General features: G+C 41.9%; 1 protein-coding gene and 1 long non-coding RNA gene across 2 annotated transcripts in view; one reads left to right on the plus strand and one right to left on the minus strand.

Moving 5' to 3' along the window:
- The window catches only part of LOC127046507 (urea transporter 2-like), a 197,614-nt gene that overhangs the window by 10,945 nt on the left and 166,255 nt on the right, over nucleotides 1–20,414 (plus strand). The window lies entirely within an intron of this gene.
- On the minus strand, nucleotides 7,292–18,612 carry LOC127046559 (uncharacterized). The gene is made up of 3 exons (XR_007773115.1): nucleotides 18,525–18,612; nucleotides 14,736–14,840; nucleotides 7,292–7,715 (listed from the first exon to the last, which is right to left on the minus strand). It is a non-coding gene; the product is annotated as an uncharacterized LOC127046559 (long non-coding RNA).

Below are 20,414 nucleotides of genomic sequence, written 5' to 3' on the forward strand. Positions count from 1 at the left end.
ATTTTGTTGGTGTTCATTGAAGCCTGGGCAGAATAGGCTATGCCTGGCTGTACTCTTAAATTTGTCAAATAATCAGGTGGGAACTCTAGAGCATTTCTGAGCTCATACTGTATGATATTTTGACACAATGTCCCACTATTATGTAGTAGTTTCATCTGCATATTTATTCTTAGATATCTTTTGGCCACGCATCTGAGGTTACTCTCTCCAGATTTAGTAAGGTTGAATCATTTTGAATTTCTTCTTTGAATTGACTGGTCAAATTTTGTTTTTGGAAATAGGTGGTACTTTACTTCAAACTTCTCTTCCTGCACCTCCTTACTCTTACTGTTTTATAACTGCTCTTAAAAATATTTCTGTATAAGAAACTCCTTTCACATTTAATTGATTCTTTCACAATTTCACAGTCCCTTGCTGAAGTCCTGCTGTTGCTTTTTCATGTTGTTTTGTTTAATATGGCTTTCACAGTTTCCTATTCTGTTATTATCTTGACCATTTTTCCACCACAAACATTTTGTGAGACAACTCATTACCAGAAACAATTGCCTAGGAGCTGATGGTGCAGAACATTGAACTTTCTGTATCAAGATGAACCTGCCAAAACTCTTGGCTTTAGATGGAAAACTGAAAATACTCCTGCCTTTTGAAATCTAGACATGACTTCCTCATTTGTTCTTGCAAGGAAGATGTCTCATAGGAAACCCTCCTTTTTTCCTGTATGGTGCCCATACCATTAAACCAGTCAGATGTTTGCATTCGCTTAGTCACAGCTTATTTTACCATCTGGTCAACTTCAGCTTTTTACTTTCTGTCTGTACTAATGGGCCTTCTTAAGTGTGTCTATCTTTTGGCAGCACATGTGTATCTGTATCAATGTGATATTGCATCCTTAATGCATCCCTTTCTGTTAAACACATGATCAACATATTTAATATTCATTGTAATGGAGTTTACCAGCCACACAATGAGCCAACGAGGAATAATGAGCTGCTATGGCCCACTCAAACCCTCCCTCTGACACCTGCCCACCCTGTCTGGTAATGAAGGGGCAGCTACAGAGGGAAGAGAACAGACATCCTATCTTTGCTCCTTATGGAAAAGACTAGCCTAGAATCTTTGTAGAGGCTGTTGATTGCCAGAGCCCTCTGGAGGAAGGTAAGCCTGACACAGGACTGTTGAATTTGTTTTGGGGACTGTTTCTGTTGTACTACCTAAATACTGCTGTCTGTGCCATCTGGGACAGGCCTGCAGGGCCTAATAAGATTGCTTCAGGGACCCTCCGCCCAGGAGCTGTGCAGAGAACTGCCTCAATAAACTTTTTGCATCCTACTTGAGTCTGTCTGATAGTTCATCTTAGACCCTGAATAGTATGGTCACAGTCATACTTTATACTAAGGGTACATTCATAAATAGCTTACGCAGAGTTAATAAATAATAATTTTAATAAACAGTATATTATTAGTCAATTGCTTGCTAGTCAGTAGGTTGCTTATAAACATCTATGACATTTCACTGATGTATTTGTAACCATCTTTATCATGTTACACATGCCTTCAACATGCTTTTAACATCTATTAATCAATCCTTTATTACATATTTATAAATGTACCCTTAATATAAACTATGATCTTTTTAATAATACTTTTTGCTTCCTGTAGTTCAGTAGACTGCTCTTTGATCATCTGCATTTGAAGACTGCTCTTCCTCCTAATCATACATGGGACAATCCTATTACTCCTTGTACAGATACATCAGTGTGGTTTTGCCACATGGGCTAAATCTGTGCCTGCTATACTAAACAAGTTTGATTTTCCGTTTTAACATTTGGCAGTCAGTCCTTTTGTGCATGCTCAGTGTGATTAAGTTGCATCAAAGGTGTCCAACATGGAAGGAGAATGATGTCATGTATGCTAAAAAGCACATGTCTTGCAAAATTATGTCAATTGCAGTGTCAGTGGCGTTTTAAAATTATTACCCAAATCAGAATACATCCATGGGTCTCTTAATAGCCTTACAAAGTAAAACTCTAAAAGAGGTTGGTTGTGACTCTGAAAATAAATAATCAAAACATGGAGGCAGTGTCAAATGGTAACAGAGTTGAGTGCAATTTAATCACAAGTATCCCGTAAACCGATGATTAGTGACTACCCAATGTTAACATAGAAAAATAAGCTTGATTCATATAGTTGGCTCGCCTCCTGAGCACCATACACCCATAAAACACAATCCCCTTACAAATCCCACTTTGACGTACTATGTCTCGAACCACCGAGCATGCTATTGGTGTTGTTCAAGGTGCAAAGCGTAAGCTGAGTTGCCTGCAGTGACTCAAGAGTGTGAGTACCAACCTCAGGGCAGACTGTTAGGAAGCAGGGCACAAACCCCAAATTGGTTGTGAGTTCTCTACTTAGATTTCACCCACCAGTTATCAAGTGTGAACTCATCAGGCACTGCAACAGCCTTAATGTGGAGTCATAAACCTATTGGAGTACCCCAGGGGACGATCTCAACACCCAAGAAAACATACTTTTGTGTTGGTTCCTTAAACCAACAATCACAGCAATATTCTGTGATCCAGTCCCGAAGGATCAGTCACTTATTCCCAATCAGTTGCCCCTTAGATTTTACACCACAGACAACACTTATAGCCAATCCTATAATAAACTACATAATGATTTATTAAATTGGAAAAGGAAGTGAGTTGTTTACAAGGTGAACATAGAAACACAAATGAATGACCTTTTGAAACTCAAGATTGTAATAGAAACTTCTATAATAAGCAAGCTCTAACTGCCCTTTGGGTCTAACCCAGTCTTACGCCTAGAAAGCCTTGACCACCAGAGTCCAAGCAGCACAGAGTTCTAGTTCCTTCTTGTTAGAAGTTTTTATTTTCCCTCTTTCCATGTGCTGAGAACTCGGCTGACGTGAGGAATCCACTTGCATGACTCATCTTCATGGAGGGGAGGGAAAAACAACAAACACCTTTTGTCTTCTATAATGTCCCACAACAGTTCATCTGGTTCCGATGCTTCTTCCCTGTTGGGCAGGACAAAGCACCTTCTGCTGGAGACCAACACTTTGCATTAGTTAATGTCTCTATTGCCTGATGAATTACAGAGTCACAGAGGCTTACAGTGTAATTGCTCAATGACCTTACAATATGGGACACAGATTTTATAAGTGAGATCAATGCTGGCAGCAACTCACAAGCATTCAATAAAGTGTAAACATGAAACATTCTTATACTCCCAGTCCCTATTTTAACAATACCAACACATAGGTGAGCCAGACTGGTTGCAGCTCTGTTTTTGTCATTATTCCATTGAGTCATGGAGGCCTTGGCATGAGTTAGCACCTGGTTTGCCAGCACCACAATAAGATTGCTCATCTGATAAGGTCTGCAGGATCAGGCCTTATATGAGCCATTCAGCTTTACATGCTCCAGTAATATCGGTCTTAAAGGCATTCATCCCTAGGGTACCTGGGATAACTGAGCTTTATAACTAGCTCAGCCATGCATCATAGGGAGGACTTCAGTCAGCCTGCATTACTGCAGTCATAATGAGGCTTATATACCAAAGGTCACAAAAGTTTTGTGATTGACTTCACTAGAGTCAGGATCTCACCCTACAGTACTAGTCACACGAGATAAAGGGATAGAGTGGGAAATAGTCAGACATATGGACAGATATTGAGTTAAAGGATGTTCTAAAAATGGCCTTCGTTTTTTCTCATATTGTGAAAAAGCCATTTGTTATGGTTTTGATATGACAGGCATTAAGCCTAGTCCCCAGCATACCTCTCAAATTTGACACTCTTCCACTAGTTGGCAGAAGGCTGTTTGCTTTGTCCATCAAATAACTAAAATACGTATATAATATTTTTCACCTGCTTTAACTAACACCCTTCCCTTTCTCCCACACTCCTTCCACTCCTGAGTCTGGATTTCTTCAATCATTTCTCTAAATATTTGTCATGTAGAGTTTCCAGGAAAAAAAGCCTAAACCAGACCCAGAATTAGTTTAGAAATCGATTTATCTTTTATACTGTTTAGAAAGCCTTTACTGTGAGATGAACGTTTTTGCTATATATCATGCACACACTTGCAGTGAGGCAGCCTTTATTTGACCTCTTAATCAATCTGAGTGCTGGCCCGGGATGGAGGGGGTGGGGAAGAAGATGCAAAATACCTTCTATAAACGCCAAGTTGGCTCTGTTCCCCTGAACCATCTGCACTTCTCGCTATGGTCAGACTAAATGTCTGCTAATGGCCCCTTCTTCTATGATCCATTTATACATCATCTTTTTTAGTTGAAAACAAATGCTGTTATTGGGCCTGCTTTGCTTCACTGCAGCTGTGAATTGCAGGCCTGGAAAGCCAGCCAAGTAGAAGTCAGACAGCTCAGTCTTTTTCTCCTTAGAGCAGAGAGTCCAAAACTGCTGATTTGGCCTCATTTAATCCTGACTTTTTATCTATAAATTTTAACATGATCCTGAGAGGGGGTATCTCGATATGATGTACTTTCCATTTCTCTTTTTCCTCTTTCTCCCTTCATAGGACAGGAGGCTTTGCTAGGTTATAGAACTAAACCTTGACACTTGTTAATCATTCTGCAGACAGGATAATACTTGAAGTCTGTGAACATTGATGTATGGCTGGTAAGAATGGGGCTGGGAGCAGTTTCCTGCAGGATGAGGCATGAAGGGGTGTGTGTGTGTGTGTGTGTGTGTGTGTACAGCATCTTGCACAATGGTCCTGACTGAAGCCTCTCAGTGCTGATGTGCTATTTATAATAAGTGGTCATTAAGTTCTAGAGCTAAATAGAAACTGTGGTTTGTGTGAGTTCCAGATGATTTAACTTATGCTTCTTTAGAATTTAAAGCTAGAAGTGAACTGCCCTCATCAAACATTCCCTACTGTTGTCGTGTGGTCAAGGTCTGATGTAATGGTTTGAGACAGCTGATCAGGTTTTTTGTCTCAGTAAAAATGGGGTGAAGAGGGGAACCTGAAATTAGGCCCCTGAGTCCATGTTTGGGCACCATACATGATCTGATTTTTCAAAAGTGTTGAACACTCGGCATCACACTCTGATGTCCAAGAGCGGGTGAGTGCTCAGCACTTTTAAATGCCAAGCCGCTTATTAAGGTTCCCAAATATGGATACTAGTCCTTGTCATATGTTGGAGCTAGGAAATAAAAAACAGTCATCTCTCCGTATTCCGAGCTATCACATCCTTATTCTAGTATTGTTGACTACACTAGGTTTGTGAATAGCATGCTACAACGAGTGTGTGCCAGTTCAACAAAGCCACAGCAGCATTTCAGTTGTGATTCAGACTCCTAGAGTTCTCAATCCTATGTGTGAGGACAGAGAAGAATTCAGGTACAATCCTTTGCTACATGTCACCTTGTATTCAGTTAACCTTGCAAAAAAGGTTTTTTTTTCTCCTTTTGCCCTGAGCAAGGAATTTTTAGGGGAGGGGTGTGACCTTTTAGTGTGTCTTATTTACTGGGCAAAAAGCCAAACGCTACACTTCCATCTCAGCTGTGGGCTGATTTGGACCTTGCTAAAGACAGTGAGTTAGAGTCATCACCGGTATAACTCCACTGATTTTGTCAGTCTTACACTCCTGGAGGATTTAAAACTCAGGTTTATTTAAAAAAAATAGTCAATACCCAGACACAGTGCACCGAGCAGTGACAGCTTCCACCTTCTAGCAAGTTAAGTACTAATCAGAAATGGGTGAGGAAGGGCTCATAGGCCTGTCGTAAATGAGCCTTGCTGAAGTAAGGCTCATCAGGCTTTTCTGTGGCAGGTGTGCATTTCCCGGCAGACCCCAGCCTGCAGTCTATTCATGAGCTGTTCTCACCACAACCTCGCCTTGGAGGCCCCCAAGGCCAAGTTTCAAAATTGCTTCCTTCAATTTAATCCTGAACTCAATAGAACTAAAACAACAATAGAAATCTCAGTGGTGTAAAGTGCAAAAGCAAATTGCCGGCATTGCTTAGAAGTTAGAGATCAGCCGTGTCTCTTCCTCATCGTCTGTTCTCTTGAAATTGGGGAGGCTGTTTTATATGTATAGGCAGATCTTTTGCTTGCAAGAGCAATCGCAGGTGCTCACTTTGCCAGGAATAACACTGTTATTTTTAATGGAAATAAGTCATTCATGACCCAAAGCTCTGAAATTGTTCCACACAATGTGCTGAATACATAAAGTCTAAGGTTTCTTTTTAATGAAATATGCTGGATTTTGTTCTACTTTTCAAAAAAGATAGGAGCCATTGTGCTGGGTTCTCTTCCTTGTGGAAACCCACCCCCTGGAGCTGTAAAGTGCTGACTGTAAAAATAGTGAGGCAAAATTAGCAAATATATCACAATAACATACAACTAATTGCCACCAGCGAATGGTTAGAACCATTGCAGGCACCAGCTCATAAGCACATTGAGTCAAACTGCCTTTCGGAGTTTGGCCACTGCCAAAATTTGAATTACCATGGTTTTCCTATTGGGCTTGAAAGAAGAAGAGGCCCCAATCCAGCCCTCAGGTACGTTGCCTGAAATCCCTATATACATGCATACAGGATAGCTAGGAAACAGCAAAACAGGCCAGGTGTTTCTAGGAAGCTGGGGCTTAAGGGTCAGGTCTTCTGAAAGGTGTACTTGAAAGGAGCAGATAGAAATGCATTGTATGAGAAGAGGACTAAAACCAGAAGTGCTGTGAGTTTGTACTAAATACAGTTCCTGATCCTGCACTATAGAAGTCAATGGGAGCACAATCAAGCTCTTTATGAGGACCTAGGCCCTGATCCTCAAAGACATTTAGGTGCCTAATTTGATTTCCGTAGGAATTAGGTGCCTACATTCCTTTGAGGATCTGGACCCTAGTCCTTGGGCCCTGCTTTTCTTTTACTATCTAATATTCTTGTCCAAAACTACATGCTGTGGGAATGGTACTTGGAGTATATTTCAGAGTTTGCAAGGGGACTGTTCCTTCACAAATTGCCTCCAGAAGTTGAACTGGCAGGAAACCTGTTTGGTTTCCATCAGAAAATACACTGAAAATGACAGCTCCTTGCAAACCATTGTGCTTTCAACAAACCGACATGCTCTGATGGAGAAAAATGTTAGTGTGTATGTCCCACATGAATATATATTTCAGATTAGTACTGAGATCACTACCAAATATGGAAAATGTGGAACAGCGTAGTAGGGGATCAGATACCATGTTAATGAGCTTGCTATAAAATCCTTGTTAGATGAGAGACCGACAGAATGACCTTTAAATCCATCTGGCTTTATTTTGGTGCCTTATCAGTGTGTTATTCTTAATGTCTGACTGAGCAGCTAGTTTAATGATGTTTCACTTTAGATACTGAACCAAAATATAAAATATTCAAGAGATGCATGTTCACATGGCGATGGTTTGGAAGAAGTCTCTATTTTGGGGCATAAAATGTGGGGATCTGCAGCATACATTTTTGGTGACTTAATTGATCTTCAATGTCCAGTGCCAACAGCCATAACACTTCATTCCTGTGCTCAGTATGTCTCGTTGATTGTTACAATGACTATCCTCGGTTTAGTGAGAATCAGAGGAAGCCACTTCTATTGCTGGTCAGTACCAACCCCTGAATCCTTTCACATCCTTCTAAACATCCTGGACTCCCTTCATGTCCATCTGAGAGACTGGCCCTTTCAGTTCTGTCTCCTTTTACTGCAGTGGGAGAAGGCAAATTAGCAAGAATTAATGCACTTTATTAAGAGCCCAACCATGATTCTTTGAGTTACGGCTGTATTGTGGTGTGCATCACTCAGGCACTTTGGCTGAAGAGCACAGATCAAAGCAGAACACATCTCATGACACTGGCAGAGAATGCTGGAAAATAGCACTGATATCTCCTTTTCGGAGATTCAATTTCTACTTCCCCTCTGCACCAACTATACTCTCCCAGTAGGACTATTTGAAGGGGATGGAGAATAGGGCTATTTCCCCAACCTTGTTACATTCTGGCCTGTAAAATCTATGTAAGTGCTCAGGACAATCAATTAATAGCTTTTCCAGGTGCAACCCTGAAGTCAAAAGTTGACATCTTTCCTTTTAATGTAAGGGTACCGCCTATGGGCTTGGTCCCATGCTCTTCTTACCTACAACACTCCCCTTGACTTAAAGGGGATGGTGAACAACACAGGAAAAGAGCACTTAGTAGTAGTATGTTTGAATCGGGCATCTGACAAGTAGCTAATGAGACCTGGATGAACCAAGTTTGAGAAAGTGGATCCTCTTGCACACTGAATAATGCAGATTCTAACCTGAGGTACACCTGCCTATTGGTGAAGTCACCTTGATAGTGTAACATCAGAGGTATCTGAAGGAGTGAGGCAAGGCCACGTTATCTTTTAATGCAGCCAAAGCCCTCACACGCCGCAGCACCTGCCTCCACTAGGACTGGCAACAGGAAGCGCCACCCATCGAAAGGACAATTTGGGCTTGTCTACACTTCCCCGCAGTTCATACTACGGGGATGTGAATAGCCGAGCACACCAAATTGCAACACTAACTCCCCTGTGTGAACCCTTGAGCAGAAATGAAAAGTTTATTAGTTTGTGTCACTTTAGTCCTCTTCAAACAGGACTGCATTAATGTCAGATAGGAACCTTTAAGTTCACAACTGCAGCATTCACACAGGGGAATTACAGCACAACGCTTTTTTGTGCATTGTTATTCGTACCCTCGTAGTATGAACTTCAAGGCAGTGTGCCCTAGTCCCTTAGTCTCTCTCAAACCACACCCACCTACAACCCCGCTAATCATAAAACTGGAAAGGACCTTGAGAGGTCATCTAGGCCAGTCCCCTGCACTCTTAGCAGGACTAAGTATTAGCTAGACCATCCCTGACAGATGTTTGTCCAACGTGCTCTTAAAAATCCCCAGTGAGGGAGATTCCACAAGCTCCCTAGGCAATTTATTCCAGTGCTTAACCACTCTGACAGTTAGGAAGTTTTTCCTAATGTCCAACCTCATGTCCCGTGCTGCAATTTAAACCCATTGCTTCTTGTCCTATCCTCAGAGGTTAAGAACAACAATTCTTCTCCCTCCTCCTTATAATAACCTTTTACATATTTGAAAACTGTTATCATGTCCCCTCTCAGTCTTCTCTTTTCCAGACGAAACAAACACAATTTTTTCAATCTTCCCATATAGGTCATGTTTTCTAGACCTCTACTCATTTTTGTTGCTCTTCTCTGGACTAATGCGGAGGGGACAATATTACAATATTTTTCATCATTCTGTTCTAGATAGGTTTTTATACCATGCTCATCACTGTAGTATCTGAGCATCTTCCAGTAGCGCATTAAGTAACAGGACTAACATCTGTCATATGGTATTTATTCTTATCCTCTCACGTGGGAAGGAAAGTTGCGCAGTGGAGTGTGATCCAAAAGATCTCCAAAGGTAGAACACTGGAATATTATGCTTTAGTGTCTGAAGAGTTTTTTGATTGGTGCAGTATTTTCTCAGCAGAAGGAACTATGGGCCTTAACCAAAGCACATTCTCCATTGACTTCAAACTCCTTTTCAAGTCAGTAGGTTTTAGATTACATCCTATTCCCTTGTGCTGATACCTATATATTGAAGTGAAAGAGAGGTACTTTTGTGAATTGTATCACAAACTTGACCCATTGTCTGTGATTACTTATGGTAGGGAGTCATGAATGCAAGTAATCGTGTGGCTATTTTGATTCCAAATCATATGTAGTGTTGGCTGCAGAAATCTTTAAACTCTGTTAAGCAATGTGATGCTGTATTAAACAGCTTCAGTTTCACATTTTATAAACCATTATTTAACCATGCTCTTGATATGAAGAGCTCTGAAAACATGGTGGTCTAAATTCTCTTCTGGCCCAACACCACTGGTAGAGTTAAACTGGCAGAAAATGTAGGCTGTTATCTGAAGCCTTGACTATACTGGTATCCAGACTGCACTAGCTGTAGTTGTATTGTAATCTTCTTAGCCTATGCACAACATGTTGCAAGTGGCAAGTGACCAGGATTCATCACCGAATTTGGTCTGCTGGTTGAATCATTAGCTTCCCCAGCCCAGGCTAGGTACTGACGGGGCATGCAACATGAACACTCATCCATTCCCCCCACCTCACCCCTGTGCTGTAATGATAATAGGGCAGAGGAGGAAGGTCTGCAAATATTTTCCCCAACTTTGAAAGCAAATTTTAATTCAAACGCACGCCCAACCTTTTCATGTCCACACTCTGACACCTGAACTTTGCTACAATGAACACTTGTAAATGTTAAGATCAAATGATTGCATGTTCTTGCCGCAAATTGCAAAATGAGTCTTTGATAATATTCTTTGAAATGTGGAATTGAATTAATTCAGTGCAAAAGTCCATCCAGTCAGGGAACAGAAACAATTCCACGTGACTTATGGAATGAGCCAACGCAAAGTAATCAGGCTCTAGGCAGGTGAAATCTACGTTTCCCTACCCAAGATGCAGGGCAGCAGTTCCACTGCCTCAGCATGTGGGCTGAGTAACTGCCTTATCCCTTTTGTGTTGTGACCCCAAAGCGTACAGCTACAGGGACACTCAGAGAAATGGGTTATGTTTGGAACCCTCTCTGGATGGCACTCCCATTATTATAGCATCCGATCCCTGAGGTCCCTTCCAACCCTGATATTCTATGACAAACATCTGAACATTTATCCTCTCAACAACCCTGTGAAGGCGAAAGGTGCTGTAGATGGGCACAAGGAGACTAAATGACTTGCCCACAGGAATTCTGTAATTCCTCTGATTAGAGTCCATCTACTCCAGCTCAGATTCAAAACTGGCGATTTGGCATAGATGAAGCCTTTGTCCCAATACTGACAATAGAGAAATGATACTCTACTTAAAACAAAATCAAGGAGTCACAGTCTCTGACCTACTCACTAGTTTGTAAAATCCATGAACACTTTATTCTTCTAGCTCAGCTGAATGCAACTTCTTTGTCTGGACCAACTCCTGCTCCTCTGAGGTCACTGGCAAATCTTCCACGGGCTTTGGTCTGCTGAAAACAAATGTATTCTCGTTCATGGGCAAAATTCTTCTCACAGAGCTGCCTCTTGGTGGTCTACAGTCAGGTGACCTTGTTCTGTGGTTCCCGTCAGTTCTCACAAATGTAGCGGGGTCAGGCCAGTACAAAACTTGGAGGGGGAACATTGCAAAGAATAACTTGGGTGAGGAATGACCCCATAACAATATTATAAGCAACATTAGGTCCAGGATTAAGCATGTGAAAGCTGAGGACAAAGCGGTCTACCCCTAAATTCCAACCATACTGCCCCAAAAAAGAGAGAGCTAATAAAACCTAAAGAATTAGTCCCTAGTCCAAGTAGAGTTTTTACCCAAGAGGCAGAGACTCCATGAAGCACCCTGGGGACTTCACTGTTGCTAATGACTTTACGTGAGAGGCACTCCAGTACCACAGTCATGGGCAGCAATAGAAAACCCTGAAATATAGATAAAAGGGATGTCAAGTAATTATATTCACCTACCTTGATTTTCCCACAGTTTCATTTGTATACAGTATTATTCAGCACTTTCTTTCTTAAACAATTGTGTAGTGTTAGAGTGCATCCATCATAACAGGCAATAATTCAATTATATGCTTTCCACCCAAAGAGTGAACTAGAACATGACAATAATTTGGAATTAAAAGGGGAGCATTTTAATTCAATTGTGTACTTTCGTTTCTCTGAGCTTACTCTCTTTGTCACTGAGTTCTCTCTGGTAATAGTTCATAGTGGATTAAGTCTTGCCAAAGTGATATATTCTCAGACATACCTGGATATTCAGATTCTGAATGTTTCACTAGTTTAACGAGATGGTGTTGAAGTCAGGGAGTCAGCTTTTCTAAACCTATGTAGCCTGAAGTTTTAACATGTTGAGGTCTTCATGCCCTAATCAATTAAATGTGGTGGGAAATGGGAGAAAAGCAAATTACATGTTGTACAAACTGACTAAGAATTACTTTGCAGAATATTAGCAATGAAAAGTGTTTAAAGAGTTTCACCAAGCCACATTTACTGTCTTCCTGTGACACTTCGCATAAATCCCCAGGATTGTCAGAGTATTTACATCACTGTTTGCAGTGTAGTTATAGCCCATGTTGGTCCCAGGCTATTAGAAAGATAAGGTGGGTGAAGTAGTATCTTTTGTGGGATCCACTTCTGGTGGTGGAAGAGCACCTCAAAAGTTCGTCTCTCTCAACAACCGAAGTTGGTCCAATATTACCTCACCCACCTTGTCTCTCTTGTAGAATTTACAGTAATATATTTTGTCCCCTTTGTTTCTGGGAGTACTGGATTCTATTCCAAACTCTCTCACTCATGTTGTGGCATTGTAGGTAGGACAGTTGGCCGTTTGGAGAATAGTGACATTTACCTACCTATCATGATGGTTAGAGAGAACCTTGAAAGCCTCCAATCCATGTTTTATCACCAAAGTACTGTGTATACCAGAAAATACAAACATCTTAAAGCAAATCATCTTCAAAAACTCCTGAAAACATGTTTTCCTAGTGATTTTTTACACACACTGAGACTTTTTTCCTCAGCTGTGGTCAGTATGGTCCAGCCAAGTTGCAGTGCTCTGTCATAACTTTGTATGATAGGATTAAGACTTTAGAGACATACCAGTCTATATAGGCACCAACTCCGTGGGTGCTCCAGGACAAGAGCAAAAGATAGTGGGTGCTCAGCACCCACCAGCCACAGCTTTCGGCCATGCTGTTTGGTGGCTCGGAGAGGGTGGAGAGCAGCGAGTGGGGGCAGGTGGGAGCCTTGGGGAGGAGGTGGAGCAAGGGCAGGGTCTTGGGGGAAAGGGAGGGAGTGGGCGCAGGGCCTTGGGTGGAGTGGGGATTGTAACGCCCCCAGGAAAAATAATAGTGACCACCTCTGCCAGTATACGTCAACTTTTTCAAACTTGAGTGCCTAAAGTGAGACCTTTCAATCCGTATTTAGGCACCTAAACAAGTGGCCAACTTTCAAAGGTCCTGTGCACCCACAACACCCTGTACTGAGGTGCTCAGATAGGGATATAAATGTCTCACTTTAGGCACCCAGGTTTGAAAACTTTGCCCAGGCTGCTCTCAAACTGAGTCTTAAACAATAAATATAGTCCTCAGTAGATTCTTGAGCTCTGTGCCGTACAGACAGAGTCAAAGAGCCCTGAGGAATTTACAATCTAACAGTGCATCAGTGGGTGTTGGCCATCTATCCAAGTGGAGGTTTGTAGCTATTACTGTGCCACTGCTCCTTTACCACATATATTGTATACTGCAGCCAGAAGGTGTAAATCTATTCATTAGAACAGAGGAAAGATGAATGAATTAAACTCAAACCTTGATTCACTTCCAGTCCCTGCCGTCCAAATTCTGGCATTCACACAACCCCAACCATAAAGGCAAGTTCTCTCCATTGGTTCCTTTAATTTCAAATTGTATTGATGAGGTTTTGGAAATTCATGAGGTTTGTCACAAGATGTCTGTTCCATTGCCATTAATCACACCCAGTTGGTTTTTCTCCCAGTATGTCAAAAAAATCAGAGTTTAACACACACACACACACACAAAACAACCTTGGGTTTTATATGCTCCTAACAAAATAAGGTTGAAATAAACATAATCTGAAGAGTGGAATCCTTCTTGAGCACATTCTATGATGAATCAGGGCTTCCTGCCTTCACTCTGGATTCCTCTTGGCCCCCTCTTGCTTTCCAATCACCTCTTGCTAATAGAGCTAGTTGTCAGACGCCTTTAAAAAACGAGACACCCATTGATACAGACAGCATCTTCCCCATGGCCAAATAACATAGGAGGCACCGTTGAAAGCTCCAGAGTGCAGTATGCTTGACAGGAATTCTTCACACAATATTGTAACAGACAAACACGCAAGGAGAACAACAGACTGTTACTGCGTTCAAAGAAAGCTTGATGATTTAAAAAGCGTGGGTGGGGACTGACAAATTACACACCAGGGCTGGGAGTAACGATAAACTATCTTGATCAAATACACTCAGTGTTATCAGAATATGAAATGAGTCCTTTTGCGGAGGATGTATATTTTTATTTTTAAAGCTTTGTTATTTTGCTGTTCTTTGCTTGCATCTGTTAAATGCTGGAATGTCTGCAGGGATGTTTGGAAAAGCTGCACAATGTCAATTAAATTTGCCGAGCAGTATATCTTTTTGGAGTACGTGTGACCTTTTCTGTTTGTCATTTCCTGGGCACCACACCAAGTGATCCTCTTAGGATGCTAGCTTTGTGGAGCAGGCCCTGAGCAGCAGGGCTGCAGGAACAGCAGGTTTCTGGGATCGCTGCCAACCTCCAGATAATTGCCATCAGCAGGAAAGAGCTAGAAAAGCTTGGCTGAGTCCATCTTTTACAGATTGACCCCTTTCTGCCACTGTGGAATCACAGTCAGAGAGAAACACATCTCCAAAAAGAGAGACAGAGCGGGAGAGAGAAGGGAAGAAAACAATGATTATGGCAGGAAAGCTACATCTGCTCCAAACAAGGGTGACTGGGAGGTTATACGTACCGCTTCAGCCTCACTGATAATTTTAGCATTGCCTGTGTTAAGACAGACAAACCTGAGAATGAAGAGTTAATGTTTAGCTCTGTAATAATGAATTTCTATAAAACCCAAGCCAAAGAGAGGGGAATTTTAAGTACCTGTTATTTCCCGACAGATGGATTAAATAAAATCTTCACATATATACGGAGAGAGATGTCAGGTGCTGGGTTGGGAGAATGGGGAGGGGTCATGTGGCAGGAGGTCTGAGGGCAATAGAGGGAGAAATTTAAGGATCAGAGAGAGCCCCACTCCTGATCTTATAGGGGAGCAGAATGTGCAAAACTAAGGGATAGGGTGAGCACTTGTCCCTTATTTTAAGGGACCATCCCTTACTTCATTGATTTCCCCCCACACACACCTATTTAAAGATGTATTAAAACCAATAATAAGTACCATTTTTACATTTAAATTGAAACTTATGAAAATTGCATTGGATGCTTGAGGGAAGTAGGAATATACACTTGAGAGAAAAATACATGGTATGCTAAAGGAAATGATGTTTCCATAAACTGACCCTTAAAATAAAGCATAGTCCCTTATTTTTCATGTGGCTTTCCCTTATTTCCATCCAACAAAGGCTGCTTAACAGAGCAGTGGTGGACTGGGGTGGGGCCAGGCAAGAGAATATGGAACAGATTTTTAATCCACAATAATCTCCTTCTCCCTGCCTCCTCCCTATGCAGATTTTAAGGCGCACAGGCTATCTTTGGTCCCTTGGTATCTCCTGGGTCTTTCTGCCCTAAAAATAGGGCTAATGTGCTGCAAAGGACATAAGGTATCTGCTATAAAACCTTGCATGCCCTCTAAGGGATCTGATCATGCTTTCGAATTCTATGAAGGGAAATCTGGAGCAAACGTCAAGAGATTTGGAGAAGCAACCTGAGGCTTGTCTCAATCTCTTGCTTGAGCCTCCAGTCAATGGGACACTATAAAGGGAACATCTACACTGCTATGTTTAGCCCTGCAAGTCCCAGCCCAATTGACTCTAAGACTCAGCCCTGTTTTTTTTTTGGCAGTGTGGACATACCCTGTGTGACAGAGGGTTACAATGGTGCAGCTCTCTTTGCAGGATCAGGGCCCTAACCTGGAAACTTCATAAGTAGAGCTTGTGGAAAGTTACCAAAAGTGCATTTTGGGTGGAGAGGGCACTGAAATGGTTTCCAAACTCGGGGCAAATTCAACTAATCATTTCAGACTAAATGAAACATTTGGGGAGGAAAATTTGAAGAAGTCCAAACAGTTTATTTCTACCATTCTAAAACAGAACACTTCATTTTGAAATGACATTTTTGTTTTGGGGAAAAAAAATGAGAGAGAGGTGAAAACACCCCAAAACTAAATTAAACACAAACCTGGAAACAAATTATTTTGCTTTCAGGTTTTCTCTTCATTTAATGTGTCTCTTGATCTGAACCAAAATGTTTCTGTTTCTTTTGTTTCAGCAAGACAAATTAAAAAAAATCAGTTTTAGTTTGAAACAAATCAAAAATTTATTTGGATTTTTTTACTTAGTGCCCCTGTGGAAAATGCAGTTATATTCGCTCAGCTTTGCTCACAAGCATAAGCTTTTCTAAGGAATTTCCCACGCCAGAGCTGTGGGTCGCAGACTGTTTTGATGACTCTGGACTGTCTTGCCATGTTTCAACACACCTGGTTCTGGTAGCAGCCTAAACCTAGATCTGGATTTTAAGCCATGGAACCAGACAGCCCCAAACTTTGAAAGGAGATGGCAACCAAAATCCAGATCCAAATCTACCCAGTGGGAGAGACAAAGAGTCTTCCTTCCACCACACCTGAGTGTCCCAGGTCAGGTGGAAGTGCAGTGTCTGTGCTTTGATCACCCCTGAGAGCACACAGCTCTGTTTACCCACCACCCACTGGAGTTCAGTTCCCACAGGGGAAGAAGTCGGCTGCAACACACACACACCCCAAATGGGTGCAAAAGTGGGTGAACCCAGGAAGCTCTGAGAGATACTGTTCCTGGTGCTCCCTCTGGGAAGGAATCCCTTTCAATGCTAAGTTGTTTGATAACTATGTAAAGCTAAAGTAACACTCAGGAAAAGGTCACTGTAATGGAGCACACAAGCCTGCAGGCAAGGCAGGAAAGAGTTAATGGGCTACGGAAGGCCCATTTAGTCCAAACTGAGACACCTGGAGCAGGAGCCAGAGTGCAAGGAAGAAGGTACAAAGAGCCCTGCTCTGTCAGAGGGGGAACAGTCAGAGAGAGAGAGAGAGAGGGAGCAGACCAGACCAGAAAAGGGTATACCCCAATCTGGAGAGTCACAGGGAAGCTCTTAAAGGGAGAGGGTCCCAAGGACTCCAAACCAAGAAATGCTTGGGAGCTACCAGGGCCCTGGTCAGTCCTGAAACCAGGAGGAAATCCAGTGTTGTGCTTCAGATGTGCCAAGCCTGGGAATATCAGCTAAGAATCATAGAAATGCAGGACTGGAAGGGACCTTGGTAAGTCATGTAGTCCAGTCTCCTGGACCCAGGGCTGGTGCTTCCATTTAGGCGACCTAGGCGGTCGCCTAGGGCACCAGGATTTGAGAGGATGGCAGACTGCTCCATTGGACCTCCCGCAGGCGTTCCTGCGGACGGTCCGCTGGTCCCGCGGCTCCGGTGGACCTCCCGCAGGCACGCCTGTGGCAGGTCCACCGGAGCCACAGGACCGGCGAGCAGGCCCTGCGCCTAGGGCACCAAAAACCCTGGCGTCGCTCCTGCCTGGACCCAGGACTAATTATTATCTAGACCATCCCTGACCATGGTTTGGAGGTTTTTAAGAACACGTTAGAAAATGACAGAGATTCCACAACCTCCCTAGGTAACTTTTTCCAGTGCTTAGCTACCCTGACGTTTTTCCTACTATCTCACCTAATTCTCCCTTGCTGCAATTTAAGCCCATTACTTCTTATCTTGTCCTCAGAGATTAGGAAGAACAATTTATCGCCCTCTCCTTTATAACAACCTTTTATGTACTTGAAGATTGTTATCATATCCCTCCTGAGCCTTTCTTCACCAGACTAAACAAACCCATTTTTTCCTCAATTTTTCCTCATAGGTCATATTTTCTAGACCGTTAACCATTTTTGTTGCTCTCCTCCGGACTTTCTTCAATTAGTCCTTATCTTTCCTGAAATAAGGTGCCTAAAACTGGACACAATACTCCAGCTGAGGCTTCTTCAGGGCTGAGTAGAGTGGAAGAATTACTACTTGAGTCTTGCTTACAACTCTCCTGCTAATACATCCCAGAATGATGTTTGCTTTTTTTGCAACAGTATTATATTGACTCTCATTTAGCTTTTGACACTCAGATCTCTTTCTTCAGTACTCCTCCTCCTAGGCAGTTGTCAGGGTTCCCTCCCCACTCTGAACTCTGGGGTACAGATGAGGGGACCCACATGAAAGACCCCTAAGCTTATTTCTACCAGTTTAGGTTAAAAACTTCCCGAAGGCACAAATTATTCCTTGTCCTTGGACGGTATTGCTGCCACCACCAAGTGAGTTATACAGCAATTCAGGAAAAGGGCCACTTGGAGCTCCTAATTTCCCAAGATATCCCCCCAAGCTCCTTCACCTCCTTTCCTGGGGAGGCTTGAGAATAAAATACTAACCAGATAGGTTAACAAAGTGAGCACAGACCAGACCCTTGGGTTTTTAGGACACTTAAAAGCAGAACTTTATAATAAAGAATAAAGTAAATGAAGCACCTCTGTAAAATCAGGATGGAAGGTAATTTTATGGGGTAATAAGATTTTAAACACCAGAGGTTTCCCTCTAGGCTCAACTTCAAAGTGACAAAAAACAGGAATAAACCTCCCTCTTAGCACAGGGAAAATTCACAAGCTAAAACAGAAGATAAGCTAACTCCTTTCCTTGCTATTACTTACAATTTTTGTAAACTTGGATGCTTATTTCAGGTAGGGTTTTAGGAGATGGTTTTTCCTGTCCTGGTCCCTCTCTGTCCTGGAGAGAACAACAAAGAGAGCACAACAAAAATCACCCCTCACAGATTTGAAAGTATTTTCTTCCCTTATTGGTCCTTTTGATCAGGTGCCAACCAGATTATTTGAGCTTCTTAGCCCCTTAAAGGTAAAGGAGGGATTTTATGCTACCCTTAGCTGTATGTTTATGACAGCAGTCATTTCTCATTTTGTATGTGTCCAACTGATTATTCCTTCCTAAGTGTAGTACTTTGCATTGTTCCTTATTGAATTTCATCCTATATATTTTGGACCATTTCTCTAGTTTGTCAAGATCATTTTGAATAATGACCCTATTCTCTAAAACACTTGCAACCACAAACTTTATACGTGCACTCTCTGTGCCATTATCCAAATCATTTTTGAAGATATTGAATAGAACCAGACCCAGGACAGATCCTGTGGGACCCCACTCAATATGCCCTTCCAACTTGATTGTGAACCATTGATAACTATACTCAATATGATTTTTCCAATCAGTTGTGCCTCACCCTATAGTAGGGTTCATCTCAAGTATATTTTCCTAGTTTGTTCATGAGAAGGTCATGTGAGACAGTATCAAAAGACTTACTAAAGTTGAGATATACCACATTGACTGCTTCCCCCTATCCACAAGGCTTGTTGACTTGTCAAAAGGAGGATATTAGGTTGGTTTGACATACTTTATTCTTGACAAATCCATGTTGGCCATTACTTGTCATCTTATGTCTTCTAGATACGTACAAATTCATTGTTTGATTATTTGGACTATTATCTTTCTGTGTACAAAAATTAAGCTGACTTATTTATAATTCCCTGGGTTGTCCTTCTTCCCCTTTTTATAATTAGGTACTGTATAATTAGGTACTTTTCCATTTCTCTGGTATTCTCCTACCCTCCATGAGTTCTCAAAGATTATTGCTAATGGCTCAGAGATCTCTGCAGCCAGTTCCTGAAAGTATTCTACAATGTATTTAATCAGGCCCTGCCAACTTGAAGACATCTAACTTGTCTATTATCACAGGGGTAGCCATGTTCGTCTGGATCTGTAAAAGCAGCAAAGAGTCTTGTGGCACCTTATAGACTAACAGACGTATTGGAGCATGAGCTTTCATGGGTGAATATCCACTTTGTCGGATGCATGTAGTAGAAATTTCCAGAGGCAGGTATATATATGCAAGCAAGAATCAAGCTAGAGATAACGAGGTTAGTTCAGTCAGGGAGGATGAGGTGTCAACTGCTAGAAGAGGGCCTCATCTGCATCCTCCCTGATTGAACTAACCTCGTTATTGCCAGCCTGATTATTGCTTGCATATAAACCCTTGCCTCTGGAAATTTCTACTACATGCATCCGACGAAGTGGGTATTCACCCACGAAAGCTCATGCTCCAATACGTCTGTTAGTCTATGAGGTGCCACATGACTCTTAACTTGTCTAAGTAATTCTTAACTTATTTTCCTATTTTAGCCTCACATACTACCCCATTTACACTGATGTTCACTATGTTAGTGTCATAAACAGATAGTTAAGGGTTAATAGAACAGAAGTACTTCATGTCTCTTTTGCCTGTAAAGGGTTAACAAAATCAATGAGCCTGGCTGTCACCTGACCAGAGGACTAATCAGGGGACAGAATATTTTCAAATCTTGAGGGAGGGACGTTTGTGTGCGTGCTGTTAGTTTTTGGTGGTTGTTCTCTCTGGGTTCTTCTGAGAGTGACCAGATATGCAACCGGGTTTCTCTCCAATCTCTCTGATACAGTCTCTTATATGTCCAGAATAGTGAGTACTAGGTAGAAAAGGCAAGTTAGGCTTATGT

Source organism: Gopherus flavomarginatus, chromosome 3 (genome assembly GCF_025201925.1).
Source record: "Gopherus flavomarginatus isolate rGopFla2 chromosome 3, rGopFla2.mat.asm, whole genome shotgun sequence".
NCBI lineage: Eukaryota > Metazoa > Chordata > Testudines > Testudinidae > Gopherus > Gopherus flavomarginatus.